Source organism: Arvicanthis niloticus, chromosome 18 (genome assembly GCF_011762505.2).
Source record: "Arvicanthis niloticus isolate mArvNil1 chromosome 18, mArvNil1.pat.X, whole genome shotgun sequence".
In the NCBI taxonomy this organism is placed as follows: domain Eukaryota; kingdom Metazoa; phylum Chordata; class Mammalia; order Rodentia; family Muridae; genus Arvicanthis; species Arvicanthis niloticus.
The window spans coordinates 19,272,092-19,293,008 of record NC_047675.1 but is presented as its reverse complement, the minus strand read 5'-3'; the positions used below and the strand labels follow the sequence as shown (position 1 = coordinate 19,293,008).

General features: G+C 45.8%; 1 long non-coding RNA gene across 2 annotated transcripts; it reads left to right on the top strand.

The window, feature by feature from the left end:
* The first annotated feature begins 7,571 nt into the window (after positions 1–7,571).
* Positions 7,572–11,283, top strand: LOC143434949 (uncharacterized). 2 transcript variants are annotated; one of them, XR_013104833.1, is made up of 3 exons: positions 7,572–7,811; positions 8,688–8,989; positions 9,318–11,283. It is a non-coding gene; the product is annotated as an uncharacterized LOC143434949 (long non-coding RNA). The 2 variants fall into 2 exon arrangements; XR_013104832.1 differs by having other exon boundaries at positions 7,574–7,853.
* The last annotated feature ends 9,634 nt before the right edge of the window (positions 11,284–20,917 follow it).

Genomic DNA, 20,917 nt, shown 5'->3' with positions numbered 1-20,917 from the left:
AACAGAAGACATTGGTCCTACAAGGTGTGTGTGTGTGTGTGTGTGTGTGTGTGTGTGTGTGTGTGTGTGTGTGCCTTGTTGGAACACAGATGGAAGATGGTTCCTATGAACTGCTCTTAATGACTGGAAAATGGTACCTTCAATCATCATGAATTTAAAGTAGAATCATCACACCATCTATATGCCACTCACATACCATACACATCATACATAGCAAAGACACACACCAAACATACACATCTACCAACCACATACACACACTCCCAAACACTCAACACAGAACACACATGTACCAAACATACATGCACATAAAACATACAACTCATGTATACACACACACACACCACCACTACCACCATACAAATTCCAGGTATATTAAGTCTGATGGTTTTGAAAGTGTGAACACAGGAGCTGGAGACATGGCTCAGCGGTTAAGAGCACTGACTGCTCTTCCAGAGATCCCGAGTTCAATTCTCAGCAATCACATGGTGGCTCGCAACCATCTGTAATGGGATCTGATGCCCTCTTCTGGTGTGTCTGAAGACAGCTACAGTGTACTCATATACATAAAGTAAACAGATAATTCTTTAAAGTGTGAACACAGTGATAACATAACCTAGGTACAGAGGAACAAGTGTGGTAGGGTCTCCACTAGTAGGTGGTCCTTAGCACACTTAGATCTGTAAATTCTGAAGAGAGGATGCTTGAAAGCAAAGTGATCGCTGTGGTGTGTGCAGCGCCCTAAACACACAGCCAGGGGCCGGAGGAGAGGAAAAGTGGAGTTACTAGCTAACAGGAATGTAGTTTCTGTTTTGCAAAACGCAAAGGCTCTGGGGATGGAGGGTGGGGATGGCTGCCCGACCATGTAGATGTACTGTTGAACTGTACACTTAAAGACAGCTAAGGTACATTTTACAGTAAATAATCATCTTAAAAGTTATACAATAACAAAGTACATGAGCACCAGAGAATAACACGAGAACACAGTCTTCATCATCTTAGCTAAAGGAGAGGCGCTTCTGTGTTTCAAGCAGGACATGAAATGCCAACTCCTTGAAGAAAATTGTTGACCAAGGCAGGCGGTTGCTGAGGCCCAAGTACTCTGGGCTGGTCTTAGGATCATAGTGAAATGTCATTTGTAAAAGTGAGAAGAGGAAGGAGAAAACAAGGAGGAGAAGGAGGTGTGGAGAGGAGGAGGACGGAGGGGGAAGGGAGGAGGATGAAGTGGAATTGTTCAGGGATTTCCTAGACAAGAAAATGAGGACAGCCACCCCACTGGGACTGACCAGAGGGAGCACCTCTCACCTTGACCTCCATGCCTGGGCCATTCCTTCAGCACCACCACTGACTCCCTTTTATTCAGTCTCTGTACTTTGTTTGTTTGTTTTGTTTTGTTTTGTTTTTCGAGACAGGGTTTCTCTGTACAGCCCTGGCTGTCCTGGAACTCACTCTGTAGACCAGGCTGGCCTCGAACTCAGAAATCTGCCTGCCTCTGCCTCCCAAGTGCTGGGATTAAAGGCGTGCGCCACCACTGCCCGGCAGTCACTGTACTTTTAAGTCATGTTCCTGATACTTTTAAACCATGTTCCTGAACTAACATCAGGAGCGGCGTGAGGCACCATCGGTGAGTGTCTGTGTGTTTGGTGTTCTGCATACACCACAGCAGTCACTCTGCCTTTAAGGCATCTTCTCCAACAAAATACTTTAGGCCAACATGTTCATGCCTCATCCAGGGAATAGACGAATGCCTGACTGCTGTTTCAAAGGCCTCTTCTTCCTCTTTTTCCTTATTTAAAGAAAATATGTATTCTATTCAATACATATATATATATATATACATATATATATACACACATATATATATGTACATATATATATACACAAATATATATATTTGGAGCTGGGGGAAGATATGTTCAGTTAATGGAAGTAGAGAAGAAGACTGAAAGAGAGGATCAGATACCCTGGGGCTGGAGCTACAGACAGGTTGTGAGCAGCCCAATGTAGGTGCTGGGAAACGGACTCAGGTTCTCTGCAAAAGTAGCATGTGCTCACAACTGCCAAGCCTTCTCTCTATAAGTGTTTTGCCTACACGTATGTGTACCACAAGTGTGTACCATGTATGTATGTATATGCTGTGTGTGCCCTGATGCCTGTGAACTCCAGAAGAAGACATTGGCTTCTCTGAGACTGAAGTTACAGACAGTTGTAAGCCATTTGTGGGTGCTGGAAATTGAACTTAAGTCCTCAAGAAAAGAAACATCTCTCCAGCCCCTTGTTCTTTTTTAACATGGTGCTGGAAGTAGAACACAAGTCCTTTAACATGATAAGCAAGTATCCAACGATTGGCTTACGTTCTTGTTCCTTTTGAGACAAGGTCTCGCTATGTAGCCCACTGTGGTTAGGGTTTTTTTGTTGTTGTTTGTTTGTTTGTTTTGTTTTGTTTTGCTTTTTGTTTTTTTGTCAACTTGTTACAAGCTGGGATTTTTCTGGAAAGAGAGAACCTCAATTAAGAAAATGTCTCTCTCTATACGGTTGGCCTGTAGGCAAATCTGTGGTGGCATTTTCTTGATTATATGGATATGAGAGGGCCCAGCCCTCTGGGAACAGAGCTACTTTGGGCAGACAGTCCTGCTTTTTATAAGAAAGCAAACTGATTAAACCAAGAAGTGATCAGCACCTAAACAGAACAGATCTATGACAGATGAAGAGCTTGAAACTGTGATAAAGAGACATCTGAGTAAAAATACCCAGGCCCAGGTGGATTCAGGGCAGAATACTACTAGAATTTCAAAGAAGAGCTACAACCAATCCACCTATAAGAAAGAAGGAAGGAAAGAAAGACAGACAGACAGACAGAGAGAGAGAGAGAGAGAGAGAGAGAGAAGGAAGAAGGGGAGGGGAGGGGAAAGGAGTAGAGGGAAAGAGAGGGAAGGAGATAAAAAGAAAGAAAAGTAAAGGGAAAGAAATAAAATGAAATGAAAAGAAAGGAAACAAGAGGAAACAGAAAGTAAATTCCCAAAACCCTTTTTTGAAGACAGTATCATGATCCAAAACCAGGTATCAAAAACAGGTAATCACACACAGATGCGCGCACACACACACACACACACACACACACACACACACATACACCACCAACAACAACAAAAACAAAATAAAAAGGAAGCCACAGGTCAATATCCCTGATAAACATAGATTCCAAATTCCTCAATAAAATACCTGCAAACTGAATACAGACATATATAAGAAAAAGTATCCACCATGGCCAAGTTGACTTTATCCCAGAGACCCAGGGATATGCAAGTCAATAAATATAATAAACCACATACACAGACTTAAAGACAAAATTCGCATGATCATCTCAATAGATGAAAAAAGGCCTTTGACAAAATCCAACATTGCTTCACGATAAAAGTCCTGAGGAAAGTAGGTTAGAGGTGACGTACTGCAACACATAGGGAAAGAAGAAGTCAACCTATCCTTATTTGCTGGAGACGTTTTATATATAAGCTATGTTGAAAATTCTACTAGCAGATTTCTCAAACCATCAGCAATGAGGCAGGATGCAGAATCAACTTGCAAAAACAAAACAGCAGCTCTCTGCAGCACCAGCAAGCACACAGCTCCAGAGGAACACACGCTTGCCCTGAGACTGTCTCCTAGAAATCTCAGAAGCTACACCCATGAAGTCTCATCAACATGGCTGCCTAAACCAGGAGCTGAACAATAATCGCAACCCCAGCAAACACGCTAACACGATGGGGGAAAGCTCACGGGCCCAACCCTACACAAAGAACTACAGGCAAGTAAGGAAGTCGAGAGCGGGAGAAACAGTCTTTCCCAGAGAAAAGCCCCAGATTGGTTCTCCAACACCAAATGGTCAGCCCCAGAATCATATACATTCAAGTTAACGTTACATGGGCTGAGCAGATTGCATTCATATATTTAGAAATTTGAGAGATGGCGAAGGGGAGAGGTTAATGTGAATGGTTGGAGGGGGGAAAGAGATGTTACATTTTAATTTCAGAAATATAAATGTAAATAAAAAAGAAAACAAAACAGAAAACACACACACAAGAAAATAGGCTGGGCAAATGACGGGGTGGAGGCTGTAAGCAGTGCTCCTCCATGGTCTCCGCTGCACTTCCTGCTTCCGAGTTTCCGCCTTGAGTTTCTGCCATAACATTCCTTCCCAAAGGGCTGTGAGCTGTAACATGAAATAAGCCCTTTCCTCCTCCCAAGTTGGTTTTTGGTCATGGTATTTATCTGGGCAATAGAAAACTACCAGTTCACCCAGGCTGGCCTTGAACTTGCAACCTGCCGTCTCAGCCACCCAAGTATCTGGTGTCATAAGCCTGGGCCACTAAGCCCGCTGTAACATGCCTGTTCTAAGAAGGCGGTTCCCCAGTGTCTGGTAATCGCTACTTTCAATTTCTCACATTCACCCCATCTTTGTAAGGCACCCACATTACCTGTGTGCCTTTGTATTTTGTTCCTATGTACTCTTCCAAGCTCTCCTATCGAATGGATGTGCAGCGGTTCTGTCCACCTGCTGATGGGCATTCAAGTGGCCTATGACCTAACTGAGCATGTGTGAGAAAGCATGTGTGTGGATGTTTTTCACGGCTCCGAGATCCGACGCAGGCTACCTGCAGCTCTCCACCATACGTGCACATTTCAAGTACATTCTAATTGTAGTGTATTCATTTTGAGAGAGAACTTTATGCCCCTCCTGTGACTGGAAATACGGATGTGCTTAAGTCAAACCTTCTCATAATAGTAATATGTTTATGAATATTTAAATGACATGACAGCCCTGTGTGTTGCATGTGAATGCTGTATGCATGCAAGTGCTGTTCTTATCTGAGAGCTGCTGCTGCCTATCAGAAGCTCTGAGCCGGAGGTCGGTTCCAAGACCCCTGCCTCCTGAAAGGAGATTAGCAGGTGTTGGAGGGGTGCTAACATTGAGCTAGACCCTCCCTGAGGGAAAAAGAGGACTTCCTGTTCAATGCCAGTCTCACAGACATGCCATCTGTAACCAGGTAACATCTCACAGAGCAAGGGGAGAAGGACTCTGCCAGACTGGAGCACTTCTCCTTTAGCCCAGAGCTCTGTTGGGGAGAAGGCCTTTTCCTGAAGCACGAGTCAGAACAAAGTTCCCACCGTGGGCCAGGTGCTGTGGTAAGTGCCTTGCAAGTAACAGCTCACTTATCACCAGCTAGGTAGAACTACCTGACAAGCAGGGGAGAGGTTACACAAGCTCACTCTCTGTTGTTTACCATGTGGACGAGGTTTGCGATCCAGCTAAGCTTCATTCCAAGTTTTGTGCACAGGAGAGAACAGAGCCCCAGGCCCAGGCAGAAGCCTCACAGAACTGTGTTCAAGCTCTGTGCTCAAAGTTCACTCCCAGAAGCCAAATGCCAGCCCCCCCCCCCAACCCACAGCAGCTAGAGTCTGCTCATAAACTCAGAACCTACAGCCCTGCCACACAGAGCAGTGCCACCTTTGAGATGTGTGGCTGTGTGGAGCCTTGGGCTTATTAACTAGATGTTTGTACCACCCCAGCCTCTTAATTCCTGTGCTGGCATTGGTCCTAGAGATGGCACTGAGGGATGACTGGGGCATGAAAAAGAAACCTCATGTGTAAGACAGAAGATCCTAATTTATCTCCAAAGGACTCAGCAACTCATAGGACACTTTCATGCCTGGTTTTTTTTTTTTTTTTTTTTTTTTTTTTTGGTTTGGTTTGGTTTGGTTTGGTTTTGGTTTTTTTTGTTTTGTTTGTTTGTTTGTTTGTTTTGGGTTTTTTGTTGTTGTTTTTTGTTTTGTTTTGTTTTGTTTTGTTTTTGTATGTTATGACCCAGAGAAGAGATGCCATTTACAAACCTAGAAAGAGGCCTCTCAAAAGAGAGGTCAGTCTCCTAGAACCTGGCCTCTGAGTTCCCCAGCCCCAAGAACCATGAGAAAGAAGTATTTGCTGTTTAAGCTGTCAGGCTGAATGAACTGTGGCATCAGTTCCCTACCTGGTTCCTTCTTGGGAGCTCTGCCTGTCCACGGGGAGAATGGCCTGACCTGCTGAGGGACAGGCCTGCAGCGAGGTCCCGACAAGCCATCCTAGTGAATGTCAAACACCGTATATGCACCGTATATGACTGTCACAACAATAGTGTGGGACATGGGGACACGAAGTCCTCTCAACAAGCAAACTTAGGAATAAGTCTTTTAGCAAGTAGTGGATTTCCAACAGTTGTCACACTTTAAAGCTGTGGATACCCAGTGTTGGGAAAAGAACATGGCAGGCCTGGCCTGGTCCTAACCCTTATAAAATTTGCATTCAGCAGGAAACAAAATTAGCAGGGAAGCAACTGGCAAGTAAGTGACTTCATGTTCCAGCAAGAGCCACAAAGATGCTGAAAGAGAAGAATGTTAGGAGGGACCTGGAGTGAGACACTGTTCCGAAAAGGCCTTCCCGATGACCTAGGATGTTTAGACTTAAGTGACATCAAAGATTTCTCGAAAAGATGAGGCAGTTGCCAGAGAGTAGACTGCCGGATGACAGTGAGCCTTCTGAGATAAATGTTTATGACGTGCAAAATCCCTGAGCTTGAAGTAGCTGAGCCAGAGCTGAGAGATATGAGAAAGTCTAACCATACAGAGCCTGGAAGACATGTAGGAAATTAATGCTCCATTCTGATAGAACAGAACTATTTTCCTGAAAGAACATGGCTGCATGAGCGTCTCAGAAGGAACTCAATGTACAGAACACAAGCCACAGGGGCGAGAACAAAGGGTGCCCACTTGGAGGATGTCAAAGGAATCCAGGTGAGGGGTGCGTGCGGCTCAGACATGACACAGATGGATATGGCGCAGACAGTGGAACATGATCCCCGTCTGGGATGAGTGTTGAAGGCCTAGAGGACAGACACGTTGACATATTAGATACAGAGTGTGGCAGCTTGAGCAGGACATGAGGACAAATCAGAAAGAGCTATGTGCTTGACCCCAAGCTGCCAAGCACTGTTGCTGCTTAGATAATGTGGTGAGGAGGAGAGCGGGGGAATTTGGAGGATATTCAGGCTGAGATGTCTGTTAGACATTTGTGAAGCCCTGGACTGTGGTGTGTGATGACCAGGAAGAGTTCTAGATCGGAAGTTCCAGTCTTAGATAAAAAAAAAAAATGTCAAGTATTCTGGAGGTTTGGTATCTGATCATACCACCCATAGTGACAGAATGGTCTGATAATGAGAGCCTCAAATCTCTAATGCTCAGTAGTATGGATGAAGAATATACACAATACATTCACATACACAATACATTCCCCTCTTGGAGACCTCAGTATCCTCATTAAAATTCCCAGGTAAGTCCTGCAGCCAAAACAAAAAACAAAAACAAACAAACAAAAACACGCCAGATACATCTTTTACTTAGGGCCTTTTTCTTGTATTTGCTCATGGAAATATTTTTTCACATATACTATTGATTAACATCACAGGCACCAAGCAGGTCAAGAGTCAACTAGGGTCTTCAGGAATGAGTGGAATCCGTGTGCCATTGGCCCAGGAGAGTATCTGGAGCAGAGGTCATCTGGCTTCTGCAGTAGCATACCAGGGAGAGTGTGTTTTTAGCCTTGTGGCCATAGGGTGTGTGTTGCAACTTCTGACCTCTGCCACTATAGCACAGGAGCCTCAGACAACATGTAGACACCTGGGACCAGCTACGCTCCAGTAGCACCACAGGCCAGATGTGGCCCATGGGCCCGTAGGTGTTGACGTCACTCCCTGATGCCCAGATAAGGAGATACAAAGAAGGTAAAAGGCAGAAGGAGAAGGGAGACTAGGAGCGTGGGAGAGGTGAGTGTTCAGCACCTGGAGGAGATCCAGGAGATAACCAGAAGGAGGGAGACACTCTCCTTGAAGCATGGATCATCTCAACGACCTGGGTGTCCTAGTTTTGGGTTACTATCACTGTGATGAAATGCTAGGAGCAAAGCAACCAGGGGTGGAAAGGGTCTATTTGGCTTACACTTCCATCTCACTGTTCATCCTTGAAGGAAGTCAGGGTGGGAACTCAAACCGGGCAGGAACCTGGAGGCAGGAGCTGATGCAGAGGCCATGGAGGAGTGCTGCTTACTGGCTTGCTCCTCATGGCTTGATCAGCCTGCTTTCTTATAGAACCCAGGACCAGACCTAAGGATGGCACCACCCACAATGGGATGAACCCTCCCCATCAATCAATAATTAAGGAAATTCCTCCCAGCCTGATCTGTCTATTGAAGTTCTCTCCTTTCAGTTAACGTTAGCTGTGTCAAGTTGACAAGAAATTAGCCAGCAGGACCTTATCCTGAGTGATCACTGTCTGCCTTACTGAGAGGTCACCTACCCATATTCTGAGGAGAATACAAGCAGATAGGCCTGCAGCCAGGCTCGGCCTCCCTCCTGGTAGGGCTATACCAAAGCCCACCTCCCTCCCACACTCAGCCTAGGACCCAGACCACATGTCCTCCTCAGCCCCTGTCCCTCTGCCAGCTATGCTTCCCCTCCCTCTGTCCCTGTCACATGAAAAGGGAACTTGGCCAGGAAACAGCTGATCAGAGAATTAACAAATGCCAGCATCTCTGGTGCCCACGACAGCAAGGAGAGATCCAAGAAGACACTGATATTTATTTATCTCGAGTTTTCTTTCAGATCTAGCAATGTGACAATAACACATGTCACTGTCAGCCCAGGCCCTGCTGGCAGGCAACACCTTGAAAACTCTGCCGAGGTTCAGAAAATAAACAGCAGACACTCTGATTCCAGTGATAAGACGCTGGTGTAAGGCGAGCCTCCTGGGATCCATAATCTGGAATCGTCAAGGGATTGGAATTGTCTGCCTTTTTGATAAAAGATGTCAGCTCCCCTTCTGGGTCTGGAACAGAAAGAAGCCTTCTGATTCTGACACTACTTGTGTGTCACCAAGTCTGTGGAAAAAAAAAATCTCGCTTATGGTAAATATACTTCCTGTGTCCATCAAAGTCCTTAATTTTTTTTTTTTCAGGAGAAAACTCAGACAAATCAGAGTATGGAAAGTACACAGTCCAAAGCCCATGTTCTGCTTGAAGAGGCTGCTCCATGCAGACGGAAGGTTCTTGATTGTTATTTCATTCAAAGGCCTTCAAAACACACTCCAGAGTTGGCAATTGTTATCTCTTTAAAAGGACGGAGACTAATTAGCCCTGAGAAAGATAGTTCGGCTGTTTGTGGTCTGTGATTGTTGTATAGTTTGATTTGCCTTGAAAAAATGCTGCAATTTCTTTCTTTTTTTTTTTTCTTCAGCTGAAATTTAACAAAGGAAAAGAAAATACCCTATGAGGAATCAGCAGCAGACTGCCTCACACGTAAGAAACCCTGAAGAAATAAATATTTATTGAATGAGAGCCACCAAGAACCTAGGCAGGTGATTAGATCCAAAAGGAAAAGCCAAGTGACATCAGAGACTGCTGACTCAGGCAAGCTAGAGCCCAGGTGTGCTCACACCCATCACCTCCAGGACAATGCCAGAAGTCATTCATTCACCCAACAAGCATGCATGGTACATCCGGTCTGTTCTGGATTTCCCAAAGTGTACTGAGGTGGTACAGACAGGAAGCCACAGCTTCTTGTCACAGAAAGTGCCTATCTATTGGGCAAGAGAGAAGGAGAAGGCAGAGAGAATCTAAGGACACAAAGTACCACACACTTAATATGAATATAAGCACTGCCTTCCTGTCTATGTTTTGACGGTTGGTCCCCAGCTGATGGCAAGATTATTGAAAGCTGTAAAAACTTGGAGAAGTGAGGTCAAACTGGAAGGCTTGGGGTGAGGGGGACAGCATATATTATTGGTGCCTGCTTCCTGTCTCAGTACCCGCTTCTTGTTCAGTCATGAAGAGAAGAGTGTCCTTACCACATCTTCTAGCCCCCATGCTCATGGAGTCAAAAGCACCATGGAGTAGGAACACCCTCCCTGGCACCCAAGAGCCACAAACTATCTAACAAAACTCCAGTGCTTTGCACAGGAAATTTCTAAAATGATACCAACTTTTTCCATTGCCCTTGGCTGTCTTCCGGATCTTGAAGGTAAAACCCTATCACAGAAGACAAGACACACTTTAGGCACAAGACTTGGAGGAACCGAGCTGGAACGGACAGTTACCTGGCAACAGCCAGGTATGCCCAGACATGCAAGCATCCTTCCTGAGGACTAGATCTCATAGTATCTGAAGAGGCACTGTAAGATGCTGAGGGAGAAAGTCAGTCAATAGTCCTACCCAGCTATAAGTCTATGAGTCACAATGACTGGCTTGACAAGTTAGTCTCAATAGTAGCACTTTTACCTTGGGGTAATTAACAGCTGTCCAGTTGAAGTTAAGTTCTAGTCAATAGGAGGGAGCCATGTTTGGTACTGTAAACCTAGACAATTAACTATGACTGCTCACCAGAGACCCTAGTGGGGAAGCTACTGCTGCTATTTTCTTAAACCAATGTAACTTCTACCTGCACTATAAATACTCATCCTTATACCTACAGATACGTTGATGACGCTTCTTTTCGTACCAGATGGAAACTATTACAGAGATCCACAACCAGTCAGAATGTAGGGAAGACATTATGGTAGAGTGCCCATTTGATGCATCTACAATTCAACCTTTAGGCTCAAGGAGCATCATGGAAGAGGGTGCAAAAACCGTAAAAGCCACACCCTGATACATGCTGTTACATGATGTCTTCTAGACATGACAGGGAAGCTGTACCAGTGAAACCTCAAAAGTATGCTTACCTAAACAGGACTTGCAGCATGATAACATCAGTTGACATGTCACTGTGGATGGAGGAAATTTCATAAGGTCCCGCTCCCGGATGAAGAGCTACCGGCAATCAGTGGCTGAAAAGAGAAGGAGGAGCCGTTTTCTTCAGGGACCAGTTCCCTGATAGGAGATCCAAACACAGAGGGTCAGTTCTAAATACATGCAAGTATAAACAACACTAAATGGACTCAGTAGAATATGTATTTATACTTAATTATTATGTATATATGTAATTAAAGAAGAGATCATGAACTTGAAAAGGAGGCGGGGCATGGAAGGAGTTGGACCAGAGAGAGGGACGGGTGGAAATTATGTAAATGCAGTACTCGTGTATGAAATTATCAAAAAAAAAAAAAAAACAAAATTAAAATTTGAAATAAAAAGGAAGAGGGCAGAGGTGACAGGGGAGTGGTATAGCTAAGAGAAGGGTGTGCTTGCCCGGCATTTGTGAAGAATTGAGTTCCCTCCTCAGTGCTGATGAAAGAAACAAGCCAAATCAAAACAAAAACTAAAGGCTTGTTTGACAAAAGGCAGCCAGCCTCCCAGATCTTGTCTTAAGTGTAGTTGGCCTACCTAGAGCAAGCCAACACAGGCGTTGGCTAAATGGCTACCCTGCCTCATACTATTAAGAGGATTTGCCATCATGTACGAAGGTAGATGAGGGTCTCCGTTCCTTCTGGAGTCATTTCCGGCGGCTGCTGGATCTACCCTAGCCCAGCATCCATCCATCTTGATGAGAAGCAAACGCCTCAGTTCCACCAGCGCAGGCATCGCCCTGCGCCATTTATTTATTTTAACAAGTTCATCAGAGCACACACGGCTGGTGTGTCACCACCATGCTGTTTTTCTTTCACTGTCTGTGCTAATTGTATAAATATGCCCAGAGGCTTGATAGAACTCCTAACGCAGCCTACCATTAGTGGCCCACTCGGGGAGCGTGCTGTGGCTATTTCAAAGCAGGGCATGTTTCTCTTGAGGCAGACAGTCTCTAGTCTCTTGATTACATTTGGATGCTGAGGCTTTTTGAAGCACCCCCAAACCTAGACACAGGAAGAAGGGGTTCTGCCAAAGGCAGCTGTCCCTGCTTGCACACTAGTTCCAGAAAGTACCAAATCCAATCCCCAACCCCTTCTGTCTTGGGACTATGTTGTAGGGCAAATGGGCCAACTCTGGGCTTGAGGGCTGGCCACCTTGAGGGCTGAATGCTTCTGTCAGGCTGTGCTCCGAAGGCTGTCACCAGTGATTGATGGCGAGGTGGCGGGAGGCTGTTGGACTGGGGCCAGTCCTTGGGAACAGATGATAAATTTGGGGCCCATATCACAGGTGGTGGAGAAGAGGGTGGACTGAAATAAATGTGACCAAGTTTTGTTCTGAAAGAATGAGTTTGGGGATTTCCTGGTTTGTGCTGTGGGCCTCCTCAGGTTTAAGCCCCCTGTCTCCTGCACATCCATGTTCACATCCCGACCTATAAATTTCATTTTAATAAAAGAGGTGTCTAACCAAGAGATGGAGCAGTTTTTAAGGCCTCACATGTCTCCCTGACTGACTTCCATGTTTCACATTTCATCCCTAGCTCTAGATGGCCCCTCTAGTCATGGGTATGCCAAAAACAAAACAAACAAACAAACAACAAAAGAAAACAAAAAACAAAACCACAAAAGCAATAGACCAACCGTGCTTTAAAAACGTCCTGACATAGAACAAATCAGCCTGAGGAGGGACTCCTGACTTGGAGATGGGATGATGGGTTGAGGGGCATAGAAACCCAGGACCCAGAGAGGCAAGGCCCAGGACAGTAGCCAGAGAGCTCAGACCACTGTCTTTGGTTACCCTGCCTCATCTCTCACACCCCACCCCACCCAAACCTACTCGAGTCTCTGATCCACCTGTTGGCACAGCTGTGAAGCATCTTGATGTCACGTTCTCGTAATGTGCTTCCAGGGCTCGAGTTACAGGCTGTGCTGGGGCCCTCAACCAAGCTGGGGAGAGGCATCTTTTAGGCCTTTCCGCTCACTGGTGGATTTCTAGTCCCCAGTGCTGACCACAAGCTTCCTGTTCTAGGGCCAACCTCTTAAGCCACCAGCCTTGCTAGTATGTACCAAAAGCAAGTCCTCGGACCCACGCCAGCCCTCTTGCAGATGGCACTCACCCCACAAAGCACTTAGCATTTTTACTTCATGAATGTAGGAGACTGCCACCTCGTATGTAAAACATGTCGCACACCACACAAACCTTTGTCCCAACGGCCTCTTTTCATGCAATCTGTCACAATATCACCCTGTAGCCAAATCCCCTAGGGTGTGGCCACCCTCCAATGTGACCCCTCCTCATCTGGCCCTGGTTCACACCCTTGAGTCTCTTATGGTCAAAATGTATTTATAGTTAGAGCTTTGCTGAGGCACCTGGCTATGATCCAACTGTTTGGAAGGTTGAGGTAAGAGGATGGTGAATTAGAACCGCATAGGTTGCAGACTGAGTTAAGGCTTACTTGGGTTCCATCACCAGGCCCTTTTCTCTGATGCCCCTCCACCTCAGATTTGTATTTGAATGGAGTGATGGAAAACATTCACTTTTTAAATGACAATGATATCATGAAGTTGTCTTTTCAAATAGGAATATTCCAATGCAAAAGTTAAAAGCCACTTATCCCCCTCAGAAGGTAAGTAAAAGCCTGGTGGTGTGAGGCAGGCAAAGAAGAGGCCACATGATATATGCCAGCTGAGAGCATAAGGCTAAACCCAAGTCTCAGCTGTGACTCTTATTCACTGGAGTCGTGTAGTTTAAAATTTAGTACATGGGGCTGATGTCCCTCAGTGTGGGAGCACCATGACTGGGGTGCTCCAGACTGCTGGGGTATCCATACTTTCTGGAACAACGGCTCTAAGAGCTGGGTCACACCTTGTTTTTCCTAGTGAAAACTTTGCCTGTGGGCAGAGTCTGAACCTCTCACCAGGGCTCTCAGGCTGAGCTGACCTATCTCTACACAGTTTTTTCAGCATCTTCCCACATCATTTGTCACTCCTACTGACCTGTACCCCAAGTTGCCTGCTTGGCTCATGCCTCTAAGTTTCTGCTTATGTCCTGCCTTTCTGCCAAGCGGTTCCTTTCTCTCTTGTCCATCAGGCACACCCTGATGTTCACAGGCTTGTGTGAATATCAGCCCCTCAGTGTGTGCTATGGCACATGTCTGCAATCCCAGCATTCTATAGGCTGAGAAAGACAGATCAAGAGTTCAAGGCCAGCCAGGACTGTAGACCAAGACTGTCTCAAAATGAGCAAATTCCTCTCAAGAACATCCATAGTGCTTGGGCACAGCCGAGATGAAAACTCAGAAAGAGCAGGACCTTACCAAAATGTTTCCACCCAATTGTGGAGGAAAAAAAAAAAAAGCTAAATTGCTCTTAAGTCTGAGGGTTTTTTTTCCTTAACTTACTAATGAAAGCTCATGCTAATGATTCAGAGGGGCTTAATTTATATCGTTATTTTGAAAAGACGAAGTGAAATTGTTCGAGAACCTGTTTGCACAATGCTTACGCCATCTAAAGTATCAAGTATGTGCTTGCTCTAGGTACCAAAAGAGAACTATGTGCTCTCGGCTGATAACCCTGTAAAATCATAAGAGATTCCCAGCATGCTCTAGTAAACAGCAGGCTGGTGAGAAGACACTCAAGCAGATTCGAGTTCTGCTCTCCTCCTTGAGAGGCTTCCCGTGCCTCAGTACATTTTCAGTCGCCAGTGTCTGCTTCTTTGTTTGCAAGCCACTCCACCGGCTGGCTGGCGCTTCGAGCCCAGTCTTAAGTGTCATTCTGAGAGACTTGACCTCACTTGCACTGGCTTTCTAAATCCCTGCATTTCCTACAGAACCAATGATTTCCATGTACCACCATCTCAAGCTCTGGTCCTGTGTTGTAAGGCATTTACTTGTGACAACCAAGAGGCTGAAGACAGAGATCTGTGTCCAGCTTGACTCTGGGCACCCAGTGGGAAGATCAGATGGCTGGGATCCCCGTCTCTCTTGGAGTTCTGCCTACCAGTGGCACTGTAAATGGACATTGTCATGTTGAGGTGTGCTTGAAGTATAGCACACCCCATATTCCCTTCGGCTTCTGTCTCTGGCCCCATGATTTTCCCACCCTGACTCCCTGATGCAAATGGTAGTGCATACTCTCCCCACTCCCCTTTCCTCATTTCTGCTTCAGACATCATGGGTGAAGTGAGGGCTCCCATCGCCAACATCGGGAATAGTGTCAATATTCTCATTATCACACTAAGCCTTATCAGGGGGCATACCATAGGAACAAGAGTCTGGAACCAAGAAATGGCCCTCAGGGGACAGACCCACAACTGTGGATCACTCTCAGCTGGCTGATTCTAGGATCTCATTATTCATTTCGGGACCCCAGACACAAGGATGGTGCCACCCACATTCATAGTCAATCCCCTCTCCTCAGTTAAACCTCTCTAGACTCTCCCTCAGAGACATCAAGAAGTGTGTCTCAGAGCTAATGATAAGACTAATGGAACTGACAATACACTAGCCATTGCATAATCTTTAGTCATGACTGACAGTCCATGCTGAGTGAACTGGAAACCTGAATGAATCTGGTAGAAGTGACAGATACCCCAGGAGATGATGGTTACCCCTGATACTGTTTGTTGCTCAATTCTTTGTTGCTGGGCTATTCCCACTGCATATTACACTTGGTGTCAGGAGCATCTCTGTGGACTGGCCTTGGTTCATGTTCAAGAATTTCCAAGGGAAGTGTCTTGGAGGTAGAATCACTGGACCAGTTTCACTTTTAATTTTAGAACTCCTGCCAGATTTTTCTCAGTCAAATTTCTCTTCCCTGGACTAAGAAAGAAGTAGGAAAATGCCTTGCAATGAGGTGCAAAGGTCAGTGGTGGAGTAATTGTCTGGCTTGTCCAAGGCCTGTTTCAGTCCTTCACGACGGCAAATAGATAAATAAAAGGTTTCTTTTTTTTTTCACCTCATGCAATGTTACACTATTAAAAATTAAAATCAGTTGCACTCGGATGGGTAAACAAACTGTTGCATTTCCTTGGTAGTTAATGAATATGAATCATTATTTCCTTTCCTTTGGTCTTGTATGTGTGCATGTGCGTGCATGCTTGTGTGTGTGTGTGTGTGTGTGTGTGTGTGTGTGTGTGTGTGTTGCTTGAGGTCAAGCCTATGCTAAAGAGGCACTCTCCCACTAAGCTCTATTCCTTCTCTTAACATTTTAATTCTTTTTTGATAGTCACTAAAGTCAGATTGTCTGAGGCACCACAAGGACAGGCCCCGAGCTGCCACAGCTTCCTCTGAATTAAGGTCATGCCCTGCCCCTGCCTCTTCCAGTTACTACCGAGCCATGGTGACGCTGTGGGTAGAGGCTGAACTTTGATACTCTGAGATAGAAGTCTAACAAAACCACTGGCATTGGTCCTGACTTCTAGTCTTTTGGCTCTAACAGAATTATAATGTCTTCAACATTTCAATCAGGATAGGCTTCTTGGGGAAGATTCTAGACTGGCTGGTAGGATGATCCCGGGAAGAGAAGCCATTCCAGTTGAGAGGGTATAGAAGCACAATGTAGACTCCCCACCCCTCCACACATCCACCTCTTTCTGGTTATAGAACCTCATTACAAAATGAGCTATTAGGCTGACAGCCCAATTGACCAGGGCTGGGCTCCCCGGGACCCAGTGTACCTCAGAGAACTGGCACCAGCCCCAAGAGAGGGCACAGCTGTGAAAGCTAATGTTACAGGTAATTCTGGCAATTAAGAACCATGTTCAATTAAATGGATTTGTATCTCATTACTTGAGAGGCCCAGCAGTCTGGGGTGGGTCCCCAGTGAAATTAGGCACCAAGGACTCTCAGTTCCTAGCCCAAGCTCCCCATCCTATCTTCCATCAAAAATTGTGTTTCCCCACCCTGTCCAGCAGCTCCTACCAAGACACACGTGCCTTGGATCTTCCCAGCATGCCACGCCTCTACCCACAGTTCGACAGGGCACACACTGAAGTTATAACCTTGAACCCTACAGAATCCTTGTCTACAGAAAAAGAAACTAAATCTGAGAACTGTAAAACCTGATTCATTGTTCTGTTAACTCAAAGCCAGAGAGTCTGAGATCCACACTCTCTCACTTAAGCAATTAAAGTTGGAGTTTTGTTTACTAGTTTTTTCACTTTCCGTGTCCAGCTGTGCCGCTGTTTCCTTACTAGATTTAAACTAGTTCACTTGAAAGAGTTGTCTTCTAGTGGGAAGACTTGAGAAATCACGGGGTTGGTGTGCACACTGGACATGTTTACTTAGGTATTTGAGTATAGTCTGAAAACAACTATCACCACACACCACTCGAGGGTCATCTCATTAACTGCCAGGATTCCACATTGAGCCTTACTTGGGAAACAATGAGATACCAGGATGATTCCAAAGATGGACAGCCCCACCTCAGGCCAGCTCTCCAGCTGGGAGCAAGGATTCGAGGGACAGAGAACCTTCAGTAACCCTAGGCCTTGACTCCATCTCTTTCCTTTCTCCTTCCCTCACTCTCTCCCTTCCATCTTCACTTCCTCCCTACTGTGTTTTATCTTCTCTCCCTACTGTGTTTTATCCCCTCTCTCTTCCCCTTACCATTTCCTTCCTTTTTCCTCGTCCTTCCTTCTTTCCTTTCTATTCTATTTGGTTTGGGGACAGAGTCTTGCCATGTGGCCCAGGTTAGCTTCAAACACTTGAGCCTCCTGCCTCTCCCTGTACCTCCTAAATACTGTAAGTGCAGGCTTGGCCAGTCCCTGGCCCTGTAGACCATGCAATCCTTGAGCTTCAGTGTATGTCTATGCATTGATGGAAGCAGTCTTCCTATAGAACTGTGTGCTGGGTGACTAAAGGAGATATTAGTCCTTGCTAGATCTCTGATTAGTGGAGTTAGGGGTCAAGAAGGGTAGGAGTAGGTCATGACCTTGTGCCTGCTTATAAAAATTCAGAGCATAGTTCGAGGAAGGACCTGCTACTGTTCAATGACTGTGTTCCCACCTTAGGCTGGTTGTCCTCCAAGGATAAGGCAGATCTTTAGCCAATGTTAAACTTCTGACTTGGGCTCAAGTCTCTACAAGGTCAAGCCATAAACCCAGTTCAAAGTAATAACCCCAGACTCATGGGTCCATCCTCACCTCCATTGCCCATCTCCACACAAGAAGGGCACCTGAGCCAGAGTGGAGTGAACACTACCTCTGCGTTGTTCCAAACAATCCAGGCTTGTCCACTGACTTTGGCAGCAACCCTACCTAGCCTTCCATGGGAGTCTTGTCCTTGCTGTCTTTCAGGATAGGAGTGTAGACAAGGCTGTTGATGATGTCATTTGTGATCTGAAATACTTTTTCTTGGGGTCCATCTCCTTCATTAAAAAAAAAAAAACCCTCTGAAATACATTTTACAACTTAGTTGACCTAAAGACAGAATCCACCCTGTATTCATATTGCATATTTATTCGTATTGCTTTCATCTTTTTTTCTAATGAGAATAAGTTAACATCAAGACAGTTTTTTATGAAGTGCCATGAAGCTAAGGGTAAGTGGTCTCCAAGACAGAGTGAGGAAGCCATGCCTCATGGGGGAATTCCAGGTAGAAAATGCCCTGGGAGAGGACATGCCCAAGCTCACCCTCAGGAGCTCCAGGACTGTTGAGTTGGTGAAACAGCCAGAAAAGGGTTTTGTCATCTGGTCTGCAGCCCAAACAAAGTGAGGAGATCACTGGACTTCTCCGTTCTGGGAACAAATCTGCCCTCAAAGCTACATGATCCTCAACAGACTCCCAATCAAGAAGTATGTACCCTCCAAGAGTGATGGTCAATTTTAGTTGTCCTCTGTCAAGGACTTGGATCACAAGGCAAATGACTCTCAAAAATGACTGTCTGGATTAAGTTAGCCTGTGAGTATGTCTGTGAGGGATCTACTTAACCCAATTAATTTACATTGAAAGACTTGCCCACTGTGGGTGACAACATTCCTTAGGCAGGGGGATCCAGATCTTTGTAAGATCAGAGAAAGGGCCCATGTGATTTGATTCAATGAATGAAGGAATTTGCCACCATGCCTTACAATCTGAGTTCAATCCCAATCCCGGACCCTTATGGTGGAAAGGAGACAACAGACTCTTGAAAGATGTCCTCTGACTTTCACAGATAGCAAGACATGTACATGCCCACTGTTTTCATGTTCAATGTGTGTGTGTGTGTGTGTGTGTGTGTGTGTGTGTGTGTGTGTGTGTGATGTGTACAGGGTAAGTAAATCATTGCAATAATAATAAGCATATTATTTTAGAATTATTAATTATTTAGAATTACAAATTTTAGAAGCAGAGAAAATGAGCAAGGCCATGCATGCACTTATTCTCTTCTTACAATGGGTGTGGCACAGTCACCTACTTCAAGCTCATTGCCTAGACCCCCCCAACATGACCACTTCCAGCTTAAAGATACCCTGACTTCCTTAAGTCGCTTTTGTCACATTTGTTTGTTTGTTTTTTAACCATCACAGCAACAGGAAAAGAAAGGAAGACATCCAGCATTCATCAGTGCAGCTTAGGGCGGGTCACTGTCAGCCCTGGCTCTGAGGAAAACATGTCATCACTGGTCATTACTTAGGGCATCTTTCTAAGATGAAAGGGGCAAAGCCAACCCAAACTGCTTAAATGAAAAGGAGGGATGAGATCCAAGGCTTCAGGGCCTCAGAGAAGCCCAAGGCAGGAAAACAGTCTTTCTTCTGGAAGGCCTGGACAGGAACCAAAAATCTATCTAGGGTGGGGTGGCCCTCTGTCCCCCATGCCTGGGGATGGTCTCTTTCCATCCCCCTGCTGCAAGCCAGTATCAATTGCCATCCTGTCTATAAGGCAAATGGCTGCCCCAGTTTTAAAATATATCATCTGGGGGCACCCATGACTCCTCCATATCTACTTCACCTTAAATTTTTATCCTGCAGGAGACATGAGACCAGCATCTCAGCTTGAACCGTCTACCAGGGTGGCAAGGGATATCCATGGCCAAAATCTCTTTGGGGAGCCTTTGTCCTGTGCATGGAAGGTCTGCAGTTCCTGCAGAAAGTCCCCAAAAGCCAAAGCCACTCAGATAGCCACCCACTTGAACCATTCAGTCCCTCTGGAGCAGACAAGGATTATGAGTGGGTGTCAGGAATGCATGTTGTTCTCTGGCTGTGTCCACCACAGGAGGAGGCAGGCCGACTATCATGGCACAGCTGTCGTTATGAATGTCGCCACAGCCCCTCAACCAGAGTGTGACATTTACCCACCAGCTACCCCTAGGGTCTTAGTCACAAACACATTGAGAACCAGCTTATATCTAACCCTGGGGCTTCAGGCTCATGGCAAGGCCTGGACTCAACATGCTTCCAAATCTTGGGACACCTCCTTTGCAGGCACCCCTTCTCCATAGGCTTCTGGGTGAGAGGCAGCGAAAGAAGACTAGATTCTGGCTGTGCAGTCTGTGATCCAGGCAGGAGACAGCATCTCCCAGCCAGTGGCTCAGCCTGGGCAGTGGCTGGGTCTCCAAGCCAAGAGAAGCTTCAGCCAACATACCAGCAGCCCAGACGCTGAGCAGATGATGCCGCTCTGTTGCCATCTCTCTCAGGGAGCCTGCCAAGTCCCCAGGTCCAGCCAGTGCTGACATTTAAAGCAACGTGTGTGTCAACCATATTAAACCATACGCCAAGCTGTGGGTTATTAAGCGTGGGGCAAATTGACCACAGCAATTTAACTGAGATTAGAAAGAGAGAGACAACCAGAGTCTCTGGATGGGAAAGTTGCAACCTACAGAACCTGAACACTGCATCACAGCTGGAGGAGCACACACCTCAAAGGAAACTCACCAAGCCCTCCAGCCTTCCATCATGCCCCTCCCACCCCAATCTGAGTTTCTTCTTTTGATAATCTGGTTTGCTCAAGGAGACTCAACTCAGCTTGTATCTGACATTGGGAAGTTTTGAAGACATGGAGAGCCAGACAATACGCCCCCAATGAAGTAGCTGCTCTATTGTGACAGGTTGTTCTCTTCATCCTCACAGCATCTTCTC